A 17026-nucleotide genomic window follows, 5' to 3' on the forward strand; every position below is an offset into this window, starting at 1 on the left:
CATTTCCCTAATGATCAGTGAGGTTGAACATTTTTTCATATGCCTGTTGGCCATCTGTATGTCCTCTTTTAGAGGAATGCCTCTTCATATCCTCTGCCCATTTTTTAATTGGGTTGTTTGTTTTTTTGGTGTTGAGTTAAATGAGTGTTTTATAAATTTTGGATATTAACCCCTTACTGATGATTAACTCTTTATCTCTAAACACACCACTGTTTTTGGATTTGTCATTTTTAGATTTCATCTATTGATAAAGATTTTTATTCATGACATATCTTTTCTCTTATTCTTCTTCCAATTATATCGCTATTCTCATTTCTATTGCCACTCATTTCTGCACCTACAAACAAGATACTTAAACTTCTATTTCCTGTTCATTAGCTTTCAACCTCTTGATTCCACGTTTTGTAAAACAAGCATGTCAACCATTTTATCTTTACCGTTATTTCTTTCTACCTTAAATCTCTCAACTATTGTCAACTCCAACTTTATTCTTACTTTATCAAGGTTAATAATATTTAAATACTGGCCTGTAATTGTAACTAAATCTTCCATGTGTCCTCTATAGATGACTCCAAAGTTAAGGCATACTTTGTTTGAAGTATGTAAATATTGTTCAGTGTAGTGAACCCGAATCCCATTTCTCCTTTTATGAGTATAATGTCCTGTGCTACTCAAAGGAAAATGTTCCTAGTGGATTTCTTTTTCTTATTTTTTTTTATTTGGGGAACAGTGTGTTTTCCAGCTCCAGGTCGAGTAGTTGTTTCAATCTAGTTGTGGAGGGCACAGTTTGGTGACCCATGTGGGGATCGAACCAGCAGCCTTGATGTTGTGAGCACTGCACTCTAACCAACTGAGCTAACTGGCCACCCCTCCTTTTTTTTTTTTCTTAAAAAGCATGCATTTCCTTGCATAGCCTTTCAATTCCTCAAGGTTTTCTAGGCTTTCAGTCATACTATCGAGGCTGTCAATTTCCTCTCGTTCCTGGGGACCTTGCTGTAATCCTGGAGGTATGGGTTCCCTCCTACCCCTGCCCCTCCTAAGTTTTTACTTTTTGAGTTATCTCACTTTGTTCTGGAATAATTTTTTTTTCTTTTGCTATTCTTGGGCTTTTCTTATTTCAGGCTTGCCTCATATGTCTGGTTGTCAGTTTTTGTTCGAGGATGAATCAATAGAAAGAGTAGGTACAGTGAAGTTGGGTTGGGCTTTTGACCAGCTGGCCTAGCTTTAAAGTGAGTGTATGGGGAGCTAGCTTAAATTAGGGCCCTGCAAATGTCAGAATGAGAAGAGGAGAGCTATGCATGCACAGGAGCTAGTGTCTATACTAATCAATAGGGTTCTTCCTAGCCAGGTCAATGTCATTTATTTATTTATTTATTAATTTATTTGTTTCTTTTTATTTCTTAAAGGTTTTATTGGGGAATTGGGGGAGGGGAACAGCGTTGGGGAATTGGGGAAGGGGAACAGACAAGTTGCTGTCTCTTTGTTCTTCAGTCTAGTTGTGGAGGACATCGCTTCACTGGCCCATGTTGGTATTGTGATCATTGTGCTCTTCCCGGCTGAGGCAGATCGGTTGCTGGCCATTGGACGGCTGCGCACGCCGGCTGCCGGCCACTCACGGTAGCTTATGGCAGCCCATTAAAGCCCCGCTGCAGCCTACACTGTCGCCCACGACTCACGGCAGCCCAGCTCCAGGTTGAGCTGTTGTTCACCATCTTAGCTGTAGAGGACGCAGCGTCACTGGCCCTCATGTGGGATCCGAACTGGGGCCCTGCTGCTCAGAGCTGGCGTCCCAGGCCAACTCCTAACCAACGCGCCACTCGGCCGGCCCCAGATCAACGTTTTTAACGAGAAAACTCCTTCCTCCCTCCTTTTTTTTTCCTTTTGTGTTGTGGGCATGAGGGGTGGTAAATATCTGGCTGCTGAATATTTGACAAGTGGAAAAAGGGAAGGAAAGTGGACAGTTGGCTACCTGACTATCCTTGGCTGGCTCTCTATCATCTATCTATCTATCTATCTATCTATCTATCTATCTATCTATCTATCTATCTATCATCAATATCTATCTAATCTTTCTTTGAAAACATTTTTACTGAGATATGTCACATATCATAGAATTCACCTATTTAAAGAACACAATTTAAATGTTTTTATTATACCCACAGAGTTGCACAGCTATATCCACATCAATTTTACAATGTGTTTACCACTCCAAAATAAACCCGTTAACCATTAAAATGGTTTTGAGACTCAATTTCCAATGTGTGGAGGGGGTGATTTCTCACACAGCCCAGGTAATTCTGACCGACGAGCTACAAACTGCAGGTTCCGACAACCTCCTCCTCATGTTCAATTCATTTGTTAGAGTGTTTCACAGGACTCAGGAAACCAGTTTACTCACTAGATTACTGGTTTATTATAAAAGGCTATAACTCAGAAACAGCAGACAGAAGAGCTGCACGGGGCGGGGCATGGGGAAAGGGTGTGGGGCTTCCATGCCCTCTCCGGGTGTTCCACTCTCCCCACATTTCCATGTGTTCTCAAACCCGCAAGTTCTCGGAACCCCATCCTTTTTGGTTTGTATGGAGGCTTCATTCCATAGGCATGAGTGAATTAAATCATTGGCCGTTGGCGATTGATCGACCCCCATCCCCTCTATCCTCCCCAGGGGCTGGAGGGTGGGACGAAAGTTCCAACTCTCTAATCATATGGTTGGTTCTCCTGGCAACCAGCCCCCCGTCTCAGGTGAGGTCCAAAAGTCACTCAGTAACATAACAAAAAAAATAACCTTTACCACTGGAAACACTTAGGAAATTCCAAGGGTTTTGGCAGCTGTAAGCCCGGAACTGGGGATGAAGAGCAAACATCAATATATGTGAGAAATATATTTTGGTTATTTGAATGACCACATATATATTTCTTACAAATCACAATATTGTACCCATTAACTGTCACTCCCCATTTCCATCTAAGCTCCCCAGTCCTAGGCAACTACTAAGCCACTTCCTGTCTCTATAGATTTGCATGTTTTAGACATTTTACATAAATGGAACCCTACAACATGAGGTCTTTTGTGATGGCTTTCTTTCACTTATTGTAGTGATTTCAAGGTTTATCCATGCTGTAGTGTGTATCAGTACTTCCTTCCTTTTATTACAGAATAGTATTCCATTGCATGGATCTGCCACATTTTATTTATCTCTTCAGCAGTTGATGGGCATTTAGATTTTCTACTTCATGGCTGTTGCGATTAATGCTGTTATGAACAGTCATATACAAGTTTTTGTGTGGAGGTAAGTTTTCATTTCTCTTGTGTATATACCTAGGAGTGGAATTGCTGGGTCTTACGGTAACTCTATGTTTAACCTTTTGAGAAATTGCCACATTGCTTCCCACAGTTGCTCCACTGATTTTAATTCCCACCACAATGCACAAGAGTTCCCCCCAAGGGTGAAGCTCTCCACATCCTTGCCGACACTCGTTATTGTCCATCTCTTTGATTACAGCAGCCCTAGTGGGTGTGTGGTGGTATTACATTGTGGTTTTGATTTGCATTTCTCTGATGGCTAATGATGTTGACTGTCTTTTTATGCGCTATTGGCTACTTATTTATATTTAACAGGTAAGCAATAAAGGCTGACTGAAAGCCGTGTATCCTCCGGGACAGGTAGGAGACTACCTGGCTGTTTTACTGGGGACTCAAATATCTGTAGCTGTTGGTCTTTTCTCTGAGGTGGTTTTCTTTCTCTAGCGATTTCTTTAACTCCTATGTGGGTATCATGAGCCTAGTCTCATGTGTCTGGAGCTGGGTGGGGAAGGGAGTTAGGGGATTGAATATCCAGGACTTAGACTTTTTCTTCATCCATGTATTTTCAGGAGCTTTCCTTATTTCCATCCTGTTCCGTACCTGGCGTCCCCCTAATCTGCAGTCCCTCATTTAGTTCGACTTCTCTAGAGATGATACTTTCTTATTCTTGTGGATGTCTGGGTATCTGTAAATTACACAGACTTTTACATAACTGTCTTGTCTTCAGATCACACCTCTCCCCACTTTCTGTGGTATCTGGTGCTTTTACTTTCTGAGCCTTTTAGAATTTTATGGGTGAATAAATATATTCCTCTTTAGGCATTTAGATGTGGCCAGGCTCTGATCTTCTATATTGCTTACCTTTTCTCCGTTCCCTTTCCATCTTCACAGATTGTGGTTAGGCCTACTGCAGTTCTTCTGATTTCTTTGAAGGAGTTTATGTCGGTTTATTTATTCCTTGTTGTTTGGGGTGGGCTTTTTTTTCCAGTAGGAGACATAAGAGTCTTTAATTCACTATCTCGGAATAGGAAGTCATACTTCCACACTTGCTCTTTTGATATAATGCGTCTATAAAGTATTGGCGAGAAACTGGTTCTCAAAGTCACTACTCAGGTAGAAGAGAATGTGAATAGCTGTCTCCACAGGCTCTTAATTTCTGCTCTGAGTGAAATAATAAAGGGGGTCAGAATGGTTGCCAGGTCATGATTATAGAAGCTTGGCTGTAAGTCCTGGGCAAAAAGTTTGGTTGTCTGCCCCCATAGTCGGGCGAGTTATTTCACCTCTGGGACCCAGTGCATTTTCAGACAGTGGAGTAATCCCACCTTCAGGCACGTGGTTGGCAGCAGGGCAAGTAACATCTGAGCACTTGGCATAATAATTAATGGGGGTTGTAAGAGGAGTGTAAACGTTTGATAGGCTCCTGTCTCTTGGTTTCCTACAATTTCATTTTCATTGCTATCAATAGGATTAGTTTTGCTCAGAGAATGGGGGTGGATTTGGCAGATGCTAGAATTGCTATCATTCTAATATGGCTTCTGGAGGGAGGAGAGGAACGCTGTGTTTGTCCACCATCTACTATCAGAGCATTTTAACCCAGTGTTCCTTAGAGATTCTCACAATCCCAGGCTCCAGTTTTCTATTTCCAGTTAGGAAGCCTGGTTCTGTCTTATAATAGCGTATAAATAATTTCACGTGGTTCTCCCACTCTTGCCCAACACTTAACATATCAGAAAAAGAGTCAGTTTCTGAGATAATGTCTGTGCAGCAGTTGGTCCTGTGCTTGGTTCCATTTACCCATTGTCAGCCTCTAGTTCAGCAAAACCAGTAGAAAATAAGAGCCTCTCCTAGTAATTCTAACCAACAAAGACCTGCCAAGGAGTGTGAGCAGCTCAGGTTGGATCATATGCTCATTCTTGAGCCTACCACTAAGGCCAGAGGATGGTGTGCTCTTATGGGTAAGGCCTTGGTTAAGTTCTCAGCTCTTTGGTAGGCAGTGCGGGTTTGGGAGGTAGGTAGTCCTATTTGGATCACATACAATTTGAGAATAGACGCTGTCTGGCAAAAGCCATATATTTGCTCAACAGAGAAAAGACAAAAGTCTAGAGTAGTGGTTGTCAAACTTTAGTGTCCACTAGAATCACCTGGAAGGCTTATTGAAACACAGATTGCTGGGCCCCGCTCTCTGAGTTTCTGACTCAAAAGGACTTTGGTGGGGCCTAAGAGCTGCTGTTTCTAATAGGTTCCCAGGTGATGTTGGTACTGCTGGTCTGAGGAACCACCCTGAGAACCCACTGCTTTTGAACAATGGTTCCTAAACTTGAGTGTGCAAAGAGTTTTCTGGGAGGGCTTACTAAAAGTCTTTGTTCTAGGGTTTTACTTCCAGGAATTCAGATTTGGGAAGTTTGGGGTGGAGCTGAGGAATCTGCATTTTTAAGTACCCTAGCTAATTTTTATACAGGAGCCACAGGAGATCAACAGGCATACTATGAGAAATGCTGCTCTGTAGGTTTCATGTAGCAAAGATTATAAATTAACCATCCTTACTTATTCATTTTTACTAAATTGGAAAACCACTTTTCTAATTTCCATATGTACGTTTGTATCAGTGTAAATATGAATCTCAGGCCATGTCACATTTCTAGTGAAGTGACAAGATATATTGCTCCATGCGGCCATGGAAGAGGCAGTTGAAGCAGCAGGAGGAGGTACGATGGGAATTGGAGCCACTTGCTCATTTAATTTATGCTTTCTTTCTCTATTCATATATCTCATTTCTATTGAAAGATGAAATGCTGCTTCACATACTCAGTTTCGTGACTCCATTGATTGGGTGACCCACTTCATGACGGGCAGCACTGGTCGTGGGTCATAGGGTCACTTGCTGTCCTATTGCTAGATGTGCAATCTCTACCGTGGCCCAGTAGAAGTAGGAGCTATTTCTCAATGGAGAATAATTGTTGCTAGGACTCTAGGGTATTTTCAGTGACTCTCCTTTGGGGGCTTTCCAGAGGCTACATAGAGCAGATCTGTCTGCGTAGATAATTCAAGCACCGTTGAGTCTGCTGGGCCGTAAGGCAGGCGACTTCCATTGCAGCTTTTATCAGACTCAGAGTTCCCTCTTTCTCGGGCTCTATTTAAAAGTAGCAGCTCTACTTGAATGTGCTCTATCTTGCTTCTAGAATTCAAAGAGACACTCCAAGTTTTATATATATTTTTTTGAAGGCAGTGTAACACTTTTTTTTTTTTTGGTGTGACAAAGAGTCTTTACTTTTAAACGATTATTAGTACACCAAGTAATAACATGTAACATGTAACAAGTTCTTGAATTCTATATCATCTAGTGATTTTGATGAAGAGAAGCTAAAAGCAGCCCCAACAGTTATACTAGTATTTATTGTTTTAACCCTTAGCTGGAAAGAACTATTTTTTTTTCTTTAGAAGTTTGGGAAACACTTTTGTTTTTAGAAATTTTATTGGGGAACAGTGTGTTTTTCCAGGACCTATCAACTCCAAGTCAAGTAGTTGTCTTCAATCTAGTTGTGGAGGGCGCAGCTCCACGGCCCATGTGGGAATCGAACTGGCAACCTTGTTGTTATGAGCCTGTGCTCTAACCACCTGAGCTAACCGGCCACCCCAGGAAAGGACTATTTTAAGGCTGGCGGCTGCTTCACTGCTTCACACAGTTTATAAATAACTATTTACTACTTTTCCATAGATACAGTCCCTGACCTTCAAGAAAGCTTTAGGAAAAAAAAATTTAATCCCTTTCTTTCCTAAAAAAATTAAAAAAAAAGTATACTCTTATCTAAGAAAGAAAAAGCCAGTATTGATATAAATGTTGCTTGAGCTAAAAGGCACAGGAAAACAGACAATGTATACCCGTTACATTTCTAAGAAATACAAGGTAAGAAGGCAAAATCTTTGGAAAGCTGTAAGTTTTGTACAAAGAAGCTAGATTTGCTATTCTCCAAAAAGCATATTACATATTAGGCAGAATTACATATTGGACCCACTACATATTAGGCAGAACTCATTTAATGCCTTTTCGCAAGAATGAAACTCCAGCTTTGCTAAAGCTTCCAATCCCATGAATGCATCTAAAATGCCAGTCTGTGGAATAGGCACCTCTTGCTTTTTACCCTCTCCATTTATGTGGTAGATTTTACGTATATCTGGCCAGATGTCACAGACAAAGGCTAATACGTTATCCTGGACTTCATCCCTGTTTTGCTGGAAGTAGGTCTGGAGGATGGTAGTTTCCTGGGTCTCCTCCACTTCAGTGCTGCAACTGCTGTGGGATCGCAGAGCCACAGCCTGCTGGCCTTGAACCCTTGCGCCCTCTGCAGGTGGTGCTGTTTGGTTTCAGCCTGAGCGTCTTAGGCCGGCTTCAGCCTGGGGTTCTTTTGCTTGCGGCCTCAGACACCTTCTCAGTGGCCCTCTTGTTGGCCTGCAGCAGCTGCTGAATGCCCAGTGACCGACTGACCGTGGCAACGGCCTGTACTGCTCTCTTTAACAGGCCAAGGGAACTACTTGTGATGGCCTTTGTTGGTTTGGATTAAAACCAGGTGATAGGTTAATAGATTTGCACCAGGTTTCATGGGCTGTGTTGACCTTTTCCACTAAACATAGTATCATGTTTTTTTTTTTAAATAATTTCAATTTTTTTTTAAATTGGGGAACTAGGGGAGGGGAACAGTGTTGGGGAATTAGGGGAAGGGAACAATATTGGGGAATTGGGAAAGGGGAACAGCCAAGTTGTTGTCCTTCAATCTTAGTTGTGGAGGGCGCAGCAAGCTCAGTTCCAAGTCCAGTCGCGCCTTTCAGCTCAAGGTGCCGAGTTCAGTCTTAGTTGCGGGTGGGCATAGCCTATCATCTCAAACAGGCAACCTTGTTGTTAGGAGTATGTGCTCTCACCAGCTGAGCCATCCTGCTACCTGTTGGCAGCTCAGTGGCAGCTCAACTTGAGCGCAGCTCACTGGCCCATGTGGGAATCGAACCGGCGACCCTGTTGTTCAGAGTTTGCACTCTTGAGCAAGCTCTTAACCAACTGAGCCATTTGGCCGGCCCCTAAATATACCATGTTTTTGAAGAGCAGCTGTAATTGGAATCTTTCTGAACTAAGTTGATGATAATTCATAATCATTATCCAAGATCCATTTGGCTCTTTCACAGGCATTGTCATTGTGTCTTTCAAGTCTTTGATGGTGGCACTAATGTCTGCAATTTCCTTGGGAATGAATACTGATTTTGAAACGTGTCCTATGTTGGTGGATTGGGGGCAGTTCCAAGGGATCCCAGTTAGACCTTGCTATCCTAATAGCCTTCATAATACCCTTTATTAGACAGGAAGCTAATGTAGATATCCAGCCAGTTCATGAAGATGTCTGTTTCAAACTGTGCATTAAAGAAATGGGAACATAATGGCAGGATGGGCCTGTGCATCCACTGGACTTACTACTGTGAGAAAAATGTTGGTCAAGGCCTCATTTATAATTGGAATTCCATAAGCCCCATTTTGGCTAGTGAATCATGTGGCATTTTCAGGAATTAATGAACCATAAAAGGTGTGTGTATTTTCTTTTTCTCTCTGCAACATCACCCTGTTAAATGGCCACCATAGAAGTTTTGGGGTTCTCCACCTGTACCTTGATATGGGAGTGCAAGTCCCAAGCGTTTTTATTTTGTCAGTGCTTAAGCAAAGCAGGTAGCCCCTTAGCAATCTTTGTAGTTACTTTTGTCATCAAACAATCAAGAGGTAACCATTTATCTCAGAGCCTTGTCTTTTCACGGGCACTCAGTCCCACACTGCACCAACGATAATTTGAACAACGGTGATTCCATTGGACATCATGTATTTCTGGTTCCTTTTTTCCCCTGCCAGGAAAATCATCTGTGTGTTCATCGAATGTGTGAGCAAACTGATTCCCAAATCTCTAAGTACTGCTTCAGTTGAGCTCCCAGCAGGAAACAGAATTCATGGCCAGTGGTTCAAATGGAGAGATTTTAAAGAAGTGGAGTTACTTATAGAGGTGTGGGGAGGGTTAAGAGAAGAAATTGTCTCTGTAGTTAGCAAAATAAATACCAACTATTTAAGTCGTTGTATTATTTGGGTATCTTTGTTATAGCAGCTTGGCCTTTTCCTTACCTAATACAAGAATTTACATGATTATGGTTGTGTAGATACTGACAGCTAACACACGATTCTATTTCCTTTGTTTTTTTTTTCTGAAGTTAAAAATAATATTAGAAATACATTTGTACCCTTTACCCAGATTTTCCTGTTGTAAAATTTTTAAATGGAGGTGTAATTGACATACAACATTACATTAGTTTCAGGTTTCCAACATGATTCGATATTTGTATATACTGTGAAATGATCACCGCAATAAGCCTCGTTAACATTTGTCACCCTACATAGTCATAGTTACAGAATTTTTTTCCTGTGATGAGAACTTGTAAGATTTACTCTTTTAGCAACTTTCAGATATGTAATACCGTATATTACATCCCCATGACTTGTTTATTTTATAACTTTTGACCCCTTCACCCATTTTGCCCACCTCCCAACTAAAGATACTCATGAACGAGGACTTCCAGAACTACTTCAGAAAGTGGGAAGAACGATGGGATAAGAGTGTTCGAAGTGAGGGGGAGTATTTTGAGGGGGATTAATGGCAATGTGTCTTTTACTGTAATAAATTTTTTTAGTGTAAACATTCACCATATTTTTTTTTTGAAGATTTTATTGGGGAATTGGGGGAGGGAACAGCGTTGGGGAATCAGGGAAGGGAAACTGACAAATTGCTGTCTTTTTGTTCTTCAGTCTAGTTGTGGAGGCCATCGTTTCACTGGCCCATGTTGGTATTGTGATCATTACGCCCTTCCCAGGTGAGGCAGTCACTCACTGGTCACTGGATGGCTGCTCAAGGAGGCTCATGGCAGCTCACACCGGCTGCCAGCCACTCATGGTAGCTTATGGCAACCCACTGCAGCCCCACTGCAGCCTACGCCATAGCTGGCGACTCACGGCAGCCCAGCTCCAGGTCGAGCTGTTGTTCACCATCTTAGCTGTAGAGGGCGCAGCATCACTGGCCCATATGGGATCCAAACTGGCGGCCCTGCTGCTCAGAGCTTGCGCTCCCAAGCCAACTCTTAACCAATGAGCCACTCGGCTGGCCCTCACCATATTTTTTGATCACACCTTGTATATAATGAACTCTTTTAACTCAATAAAAAGATAAACAGCCAAATTTTAAAATGTGACAAATATTTGAAGAGACATATCACAAAAGAAGACCTACAAATGGCCTAGTAGGGATATGAAAAGATGCTCAGCATCATTAGGCCTCAAGGAAATTCAAATTATAACCACAATGAGATACCTCTACATATCTAGCAGAAAAGCTAAAATAAAAAAAGACAGAATATCAAGTTCAATTACTAGCTGATTATCTTGAACTTGTGATGGCTTGATTTTATATTCATGTAGGCAGATTTGTGAAAGTCCAAGGTATTTCCTAAACTCTTGACTTGGGATGTGTCAACTCCCAAACTTTCTCTTCCCTGTGGGTCTTGTTAGGGCTTGGTGTTAGGCATTGTTAGGTGGGTGTAGAGCTGGACTTACTCTGGGTCATGGCCCTTAACGGAGCAGCCTTTCCCAGTGTTTTCAAGGTGTTAATGAGGTCTCCTCATATCACCTGGGCCAGACCTTTAACATCCCCCAGCATGGCTTGACCTCTGGCATCTGTTTCATTTTCACCCCTTAGCAGCCATCCCCTGATAAATCCTGCACAGCTTCTCCATGGCTTCCTCAGCTCAGGGACTTTCAGGGACGCTAAGGGAACTGTCTCACAGTACTCTGTTTCTCCCACTGCAAGGCTGCCTTGTCTCTGGTGCCCTGCCCCACAGATATCGGGTTCCTTGGCTGCCTCCCATTCTGATTCCTGTCTCCCTAGCTTAGTGGGCCCACTGTGCTCTGCTTGAACTCCAGCTTGCTGCGCTGCAGTTGGAAATTGTCTCTCAGCAGAGAGCTTGGGCAGAGGTGGGGATCAGCTCATGACTTTCCCTTGGTGTCATAACCTTGGGCTACCCATTTTCAATGCCTGCTGGCAGGAGCCTGATATATTCTGTCCAGTTCTTAGTGGCTTACAGTGGGAGGGCTCGTTACCCCAGGTTAGCCAGAAGTTGAAATCCCCCAAGAGAGTCTAGACTTCTTAATACTTGGAAAACGAGATTATTCATGATTTCCTGAGAGCGCATAGAAAAGCTATAAGACCTGCCTTCGATTTCATCCAGGAGCAGGAAGGATGATTCCACAGAACAGGTTTTAAGGGACAATCATGAGAAGGAATAAAATTGTTTCCTGCTTGCCCTCTTCCGAGTTCTGGAAGGAAGGAGATTTTACCTTTTCATTTGCTATTTTTCTGATGGTTCAGTTTTATTAGTTTTATGATTTAAAATGGTGCAAAATAAACCAAGTTTAACAGGAAGAGTAAATGCCAGAGAATAGCCCCCGGACCCTCAAATGTATGATACACTTCTATGATTTAAAAGGTGGTGTTTAGCTAGCCCTTCGGTAAGCACAGATATTGTGTTTCTAAGTATTACATAGCTTTGGCAATGACAAAAGATAATAATTTGATAATCTTTTGTTATCTTGAGTATTGGACTTCTATTAATCTTTTTGAGATAATTCCTTTCCAAAAACAACCTACTTGTTTAATTAAAATGGAAATGGATAACGTACTGGCTGAGTATAAGAATGTTAGACTTCATAGGCTTCATAAGTGTCTTTCATCGTGTAACTTTTTTTTTTTTTTTGACAATTCAGTTTTTATTTCTGACACACCCATGAACACCTCTGCCTACAGGAATTTTCATCACTTGGTCCCCTTGCTATCCACTGAGAACCACATGTATCAAATCTTTTTTTTTTTTTTTTAGTTAAAGTTTATTGAGGTGACATAGACAATAGTTTAGTGGTTACCAGAGGGAAAAGGGGAAAGGGGGTGGTAGATGATTGTAAAGGGTAAAAGGGATCAAATATACAGTGATAGAAGGAGAACTGACTCTGGGTCATTGTGTAACTTTTAACTTTAACATGAGTAGCTATCACTGAGTACTGTTTCAGGTACTGTGCTAGGTGCTCTGCAATACTGATTATATATATCTTAAGAAATAAGTACTTATAAGAAATAGGTGGTACTTTACCCCAATTTTCTGTCTGAGAAAATTCAGAGAGTTTAAGTAATCTGTTCAAGGTTGTCAAGTTAGTAAATGACAGAGCTGAGATCTGAACTTGAGTTGACTCCAAAGTCTTGCTCTGGGATCCTGAGTGTTACTGGGAAATAGAGTGGAAATGCTTTCATTCTAGGTAGGAAAAAAATGATAGGGGAAATTCAGGGTGCTTTGCACCTGAACTGGTTTAGGGGGTCAGGATAGATTACAAGAAGGTAACCTCAAAGGTGACCCTTGAAAAAAAGGCAAAAGGATGTAGGGAAAAGGAAACAGGTGAATGGGGAGGGGAAAATAGGATGATGTAGCGCAAAGGGCACAGATTTTTAGTAAGAAGAAGAGCAAGTTCTGAGGACCTAATGTACATCATGGTGACTAGCTTTGTATTATATACTTGAAAGTTGCTGAGAGTAGATCTTTGTTCGTTTGTTTGTTTGTTTGTTTGTTTTTAAGCTGAGCCATCCTGCTACCTGTTGGCAGCTCGCGACTGCTCAGCTCGGGCCGGGAATCGAACTGCTGTTGCTCAGAGCTCAAACCCTTGAACGAGCTCTTAACCAACTGAGCCACTCGGCTGGCCCCCCTGCTGAGAGTAGATCTTAAGCCTTCTCACCACACACACACACACACACACACACACACACACACACACGTGAAGTGATAGATGTGTTAATTGCCTTTATCTTGGTAATTAGTCCCACAATATATATATATAATCACATTATATACTTTAAAAATGCACAATTAAATTTGTCAATTATTCCCCAATAAAGTTAAAAACAAAAAGAAAGAGAAGAACAGCAGGGCAGATGTCAGGAGGCTATGTCTTTGGGAAGGAATGATTTTTTAGAAGCTTGATTTCAATTGGTTTGTCTAAAGCAGAGCTTCCCAAAGTCTGCCCAGCTGAATGGTGATTCTACAATGTGGGGACAGGTGTTCCTTGGCCAAATAAGTCTGGAAAATACTGAGTTGATCAAAATTATATGGGGATTCGTAGAGCTGTTAATATGCTCACATGTGCAACTGTACCTCTGAGAGAGGCCGTAGGATGTACTATTTTCCACATCTTGATGGACATGGCGCTTTTATTTCTCACTGAGCTTTTTATGAGGCCAGTATTCCAAAGCAGAAATTTGGGGGAAATCTCGTAAAATATTTTCATCTTCTCTACATGTCAGGCAATTATGTCTGTAGGACATTATACATAATCAATGAAATTTTTATATGGAATAATTTAAAGCCCCTATATCCATAGTAACTCCTTAATTATGATGGAGTTGCGGTTGTGTTCCAAAAATTTATTCCTTAGTTCCTTTTTTGGCACTTGGGTGCATTTCCCATAGACATGATGGGTTGTTAGGTTCCACACAAGCTCATTTAATCTGTAATGGACACATAGTGTATTAATATTCTGTGTGTCTCTAACTAATGTTGATAATGTGGTTTCTATGAAGAAATGTGTTCTGAATTTCTACTTGGAATTCTTGGAGCACAATCATACAACATTGGAGAGTTTCTGCTGGGAGGGGACATGATGTATTGTTTTCCTGGCTTCTCCTAAATTGCTAATTGGCAGCATTTATGTAAATAAAGATATCTTTCTGCAAAGATGTTGTAAGATAAATGCTTCTTTAGGTCTGTGCTTTCCTTCCAACCTCTTTGGAATTGAGAACAACTGTTATTTCCCTCCAAGAAGACCTGGGTTCCTGGTCTCAGGATCAATTATATATTTATGTACTAGATGTAAATAAGAGCATGCTTATAATTTTTTCATTTTGATCCACTTACCGTGTTTTTATTTGGAAGAAAAGAAGAATAAATTTTAACAATTTTTAGACCTCTGATAGTCTCTAGCTCTTAAGATATCAGGAAACAAATAGAAACATTTTTAAATGGATACATTACTGCTATTCAATAATGGATGAATTTAACATGAAAACAATATCAGAGTTACAAAATAAAATTCCTGTTCTTTGGTCAGTTTGATAAGTCACTTTCATCTCCAAGTAATTATGCATATATTTAGAAAGATAGTTTTTTTTTTGGGGGGGGGAGTTAGTTGCATTAGTGGTAGACAATTTAACACAGAGATATTTATATTATATATTTGCTGATTGGTCTCTCCCCCCGCCCGCCCCATTTTCCTATTCCTTGGCTTCCCCTAGCTTTTTATGTTCTCTCTGATGTTGTCTTCTTCTAACATCTTATCTACTTACGAGTGTGCAGATTCTAAGGTATGCCAAATGGTAGGGATGCTTTGTATGAGGGAATAAAATTGCTTTGAGAGTCTGGGGTACCCCATTCAAGCAGTACCAATATAGCTACACCTGTAGGTTTGATCCCATCACGGGCTAATTAACTGCAACTGTCCAACTTCTGCATCCATTTTTGCCATTTGTGGATTAAGTAAAACATTATGGTTGGTTCCATAGAAACTTATTCTCATGACCAGAAAACAGTTCAGAATGCAATTATTACTGACTGGACCCATAGTCTTTCTTATATTCATATGTGAACGGAGGTAGGTCTTCTCAAATAAGTGGCCTAAAGCGCTCCAATTTGCCTCCCGCTTCCATTCCTCTGTTTGGTAAGAGGGATTAATTTTTCATGTTTCCCTCACAATTGTTGGAGCCAACCTGATGTACCAACTGAGACAGTAGAAGCTGGATAAGAAGAGAAACTCGAGAATCATTTTATCATTACATTAAATATATATAAATATAGATGATGAGATGTTTTCTCTTTGATTTGCATCCTGTCCCTTTTTCTTGAAATTTCTTCTTAGAAAAATTTCATGTTTTAGGAAACTAACATAAAAAGGAGAGACCTAAGTGCTGATTCCTGCAATAGACAGGGAAAGAGTTGTGATTACTGTCTATAGTTCACTGTTGTTACTTTCCACTTGAGGATTAAAGGCTTTGTGTAATGTCACTGAACTCTGATCCCTTACAAGGCAGCACATACTTCTACCACTAGGCCAGCAGACCTTCTGTGTTCTTGTTAAACATACATTGTCACAATGTACCCGCTGTTCCTGTGGCTGGCATAATGACATGTACAATTCTGCTTTTAATAAGAATAGCCTCTTTCCAAATAAAAATAGGATTGGTTCTTCCATTAGTAGCAGAAGTTCTTTACTGATGGTTGACACAAGTTTCTGGTTCCCAAACATAGGCCTCAGCCCTATCCTTGTGAAAAACCAAGCTGAACTCTATGTTTCCTGTTTACCAAGGAAAGCGATTAGTGTATCTCTCTATAAAGAAATTATTTTCCATGCAAATATGGCTACAAATATTCCATTCAAGGTAACAGACCACTGGAGTAAAAATGAATTGCCTTTTAATGAAAACAATGCTTTTTTCTTGAAAAAAGAAAAGGTATCTATGGGGAATATAGAACCAATTGGATGATAAGCCTATTGAAAATCAGTTTTAGTATCTTCAAGAAGTTTGCTATGCTTGGCTTCTTCACATGGTCATAGTTTTTGGGAGAACTTTGACCTTAATTGGTGTAGTAGATGCATGTGTCATCCTAGCTTGTTGATACTGTATAAAGGAAACTGTCTCTTGGCTGGACCAAACTGCTTTTTGTTTTATTGATTATTTTGTAAAATTGGGATTGCCTTTTTAAAATAGTTTACCAACTAAAAATGCAGCCCTTGGAAAAACAACGAATATATTTGGTGGAACTTGACACTTTATTTTTAATAATTGAAAATTTCTCGGACATTGATGTATTTATGGTAGTTTTTACTAAAAAGGCTGTAGTTCATTGTCACCTGTTATATGACAGAAAAGAGTGTACTTAAGATGATTCGCAGTTCCTAATTTTTTAGCACGATAGATGCATTTTTGGACATTTAGCATTTCTGCTAACATGGGCCATTATATCTGTGAAGGGTTTTGGGCTTCAAGAAACTTTGAAAACAGGAAATGATTAAAATTAAAAAATTTTAGCTCCTCAAATACTATCCGCTGATTACTTAAATTTTATATTGACTCCATACAATGTTTACAATGAAAATATATTCCACTTATATTTTGATACAGAATAATATTTATAATTCTCAGAATGCACATATATTCCAAACATGCAGAGATAACACTAGTGTTCAAATAACAGTAGCTGGCTTGACGTTTCATAGAAACACTTGCTAGCCGAAGGACATTCCTCTTGAGGCATGGACTAGAAACCATGTTGGTATGCTAAGTGATTCCATCTGACCTGCCGAAAATCAATATGGGTTACATTTTCACTTTGCACATATATCACTGACAAAGCCAACGGGCTGGAATAAGCTTTCTGAAATGGACATTTTTGGCTGAGCCTTTGGAAGACTGCATTTTTAAATGTGAAACCTAAAAAACCCCACTATTCACTGGTTGCACATTAAAAGCAAATGGCCAGAGGGAGCAAGATGAACTATAAAAAGCTCATAGGATGAAAACATTAAATTTCGCGTACAATTTTAATTTATTCTGTTTGTAATAG

At 40.4% G+C, this 17026-nt stretch overlaps 1 protein-coding gene and 1 pseudogene across 1 annotated transcript in view; one reads left to right on the plus strand and one right to left on the minus strand.

Annotated features, from left to right (window-relative positions):
- Nucleotides 1-17026, plus strand: part of BBS9 (Bardet-Biedl syndrome 9) — a 373430-nt gene that overhangs the window by 43021 nt on the left and 313383 nt on the right. The window lies entirely within an intron of this gene.
- On the minus strand, nt 7301-8486 carry LOC109396572 (V-type proton ATPase subunit G 1 pseudogene; annotated as a pseudogene).

The sequence above is a fragment of the Hipposideros armiger genome, unplaced genomic scaffold (genome assembly GCF_001890085.2).
Source record: "Hipposideros armiger isolate ML-2016 unplaced genomic scaffold, ASM189008v1 scaffold_526, whole genome shotgun sequence".
Lineage (NCBI taxonomy): Eukaryota > Metazoa > Chordata > Mammalia > Chiroptera > Hipposideridae > Hipposideros > Hipposideros armiger.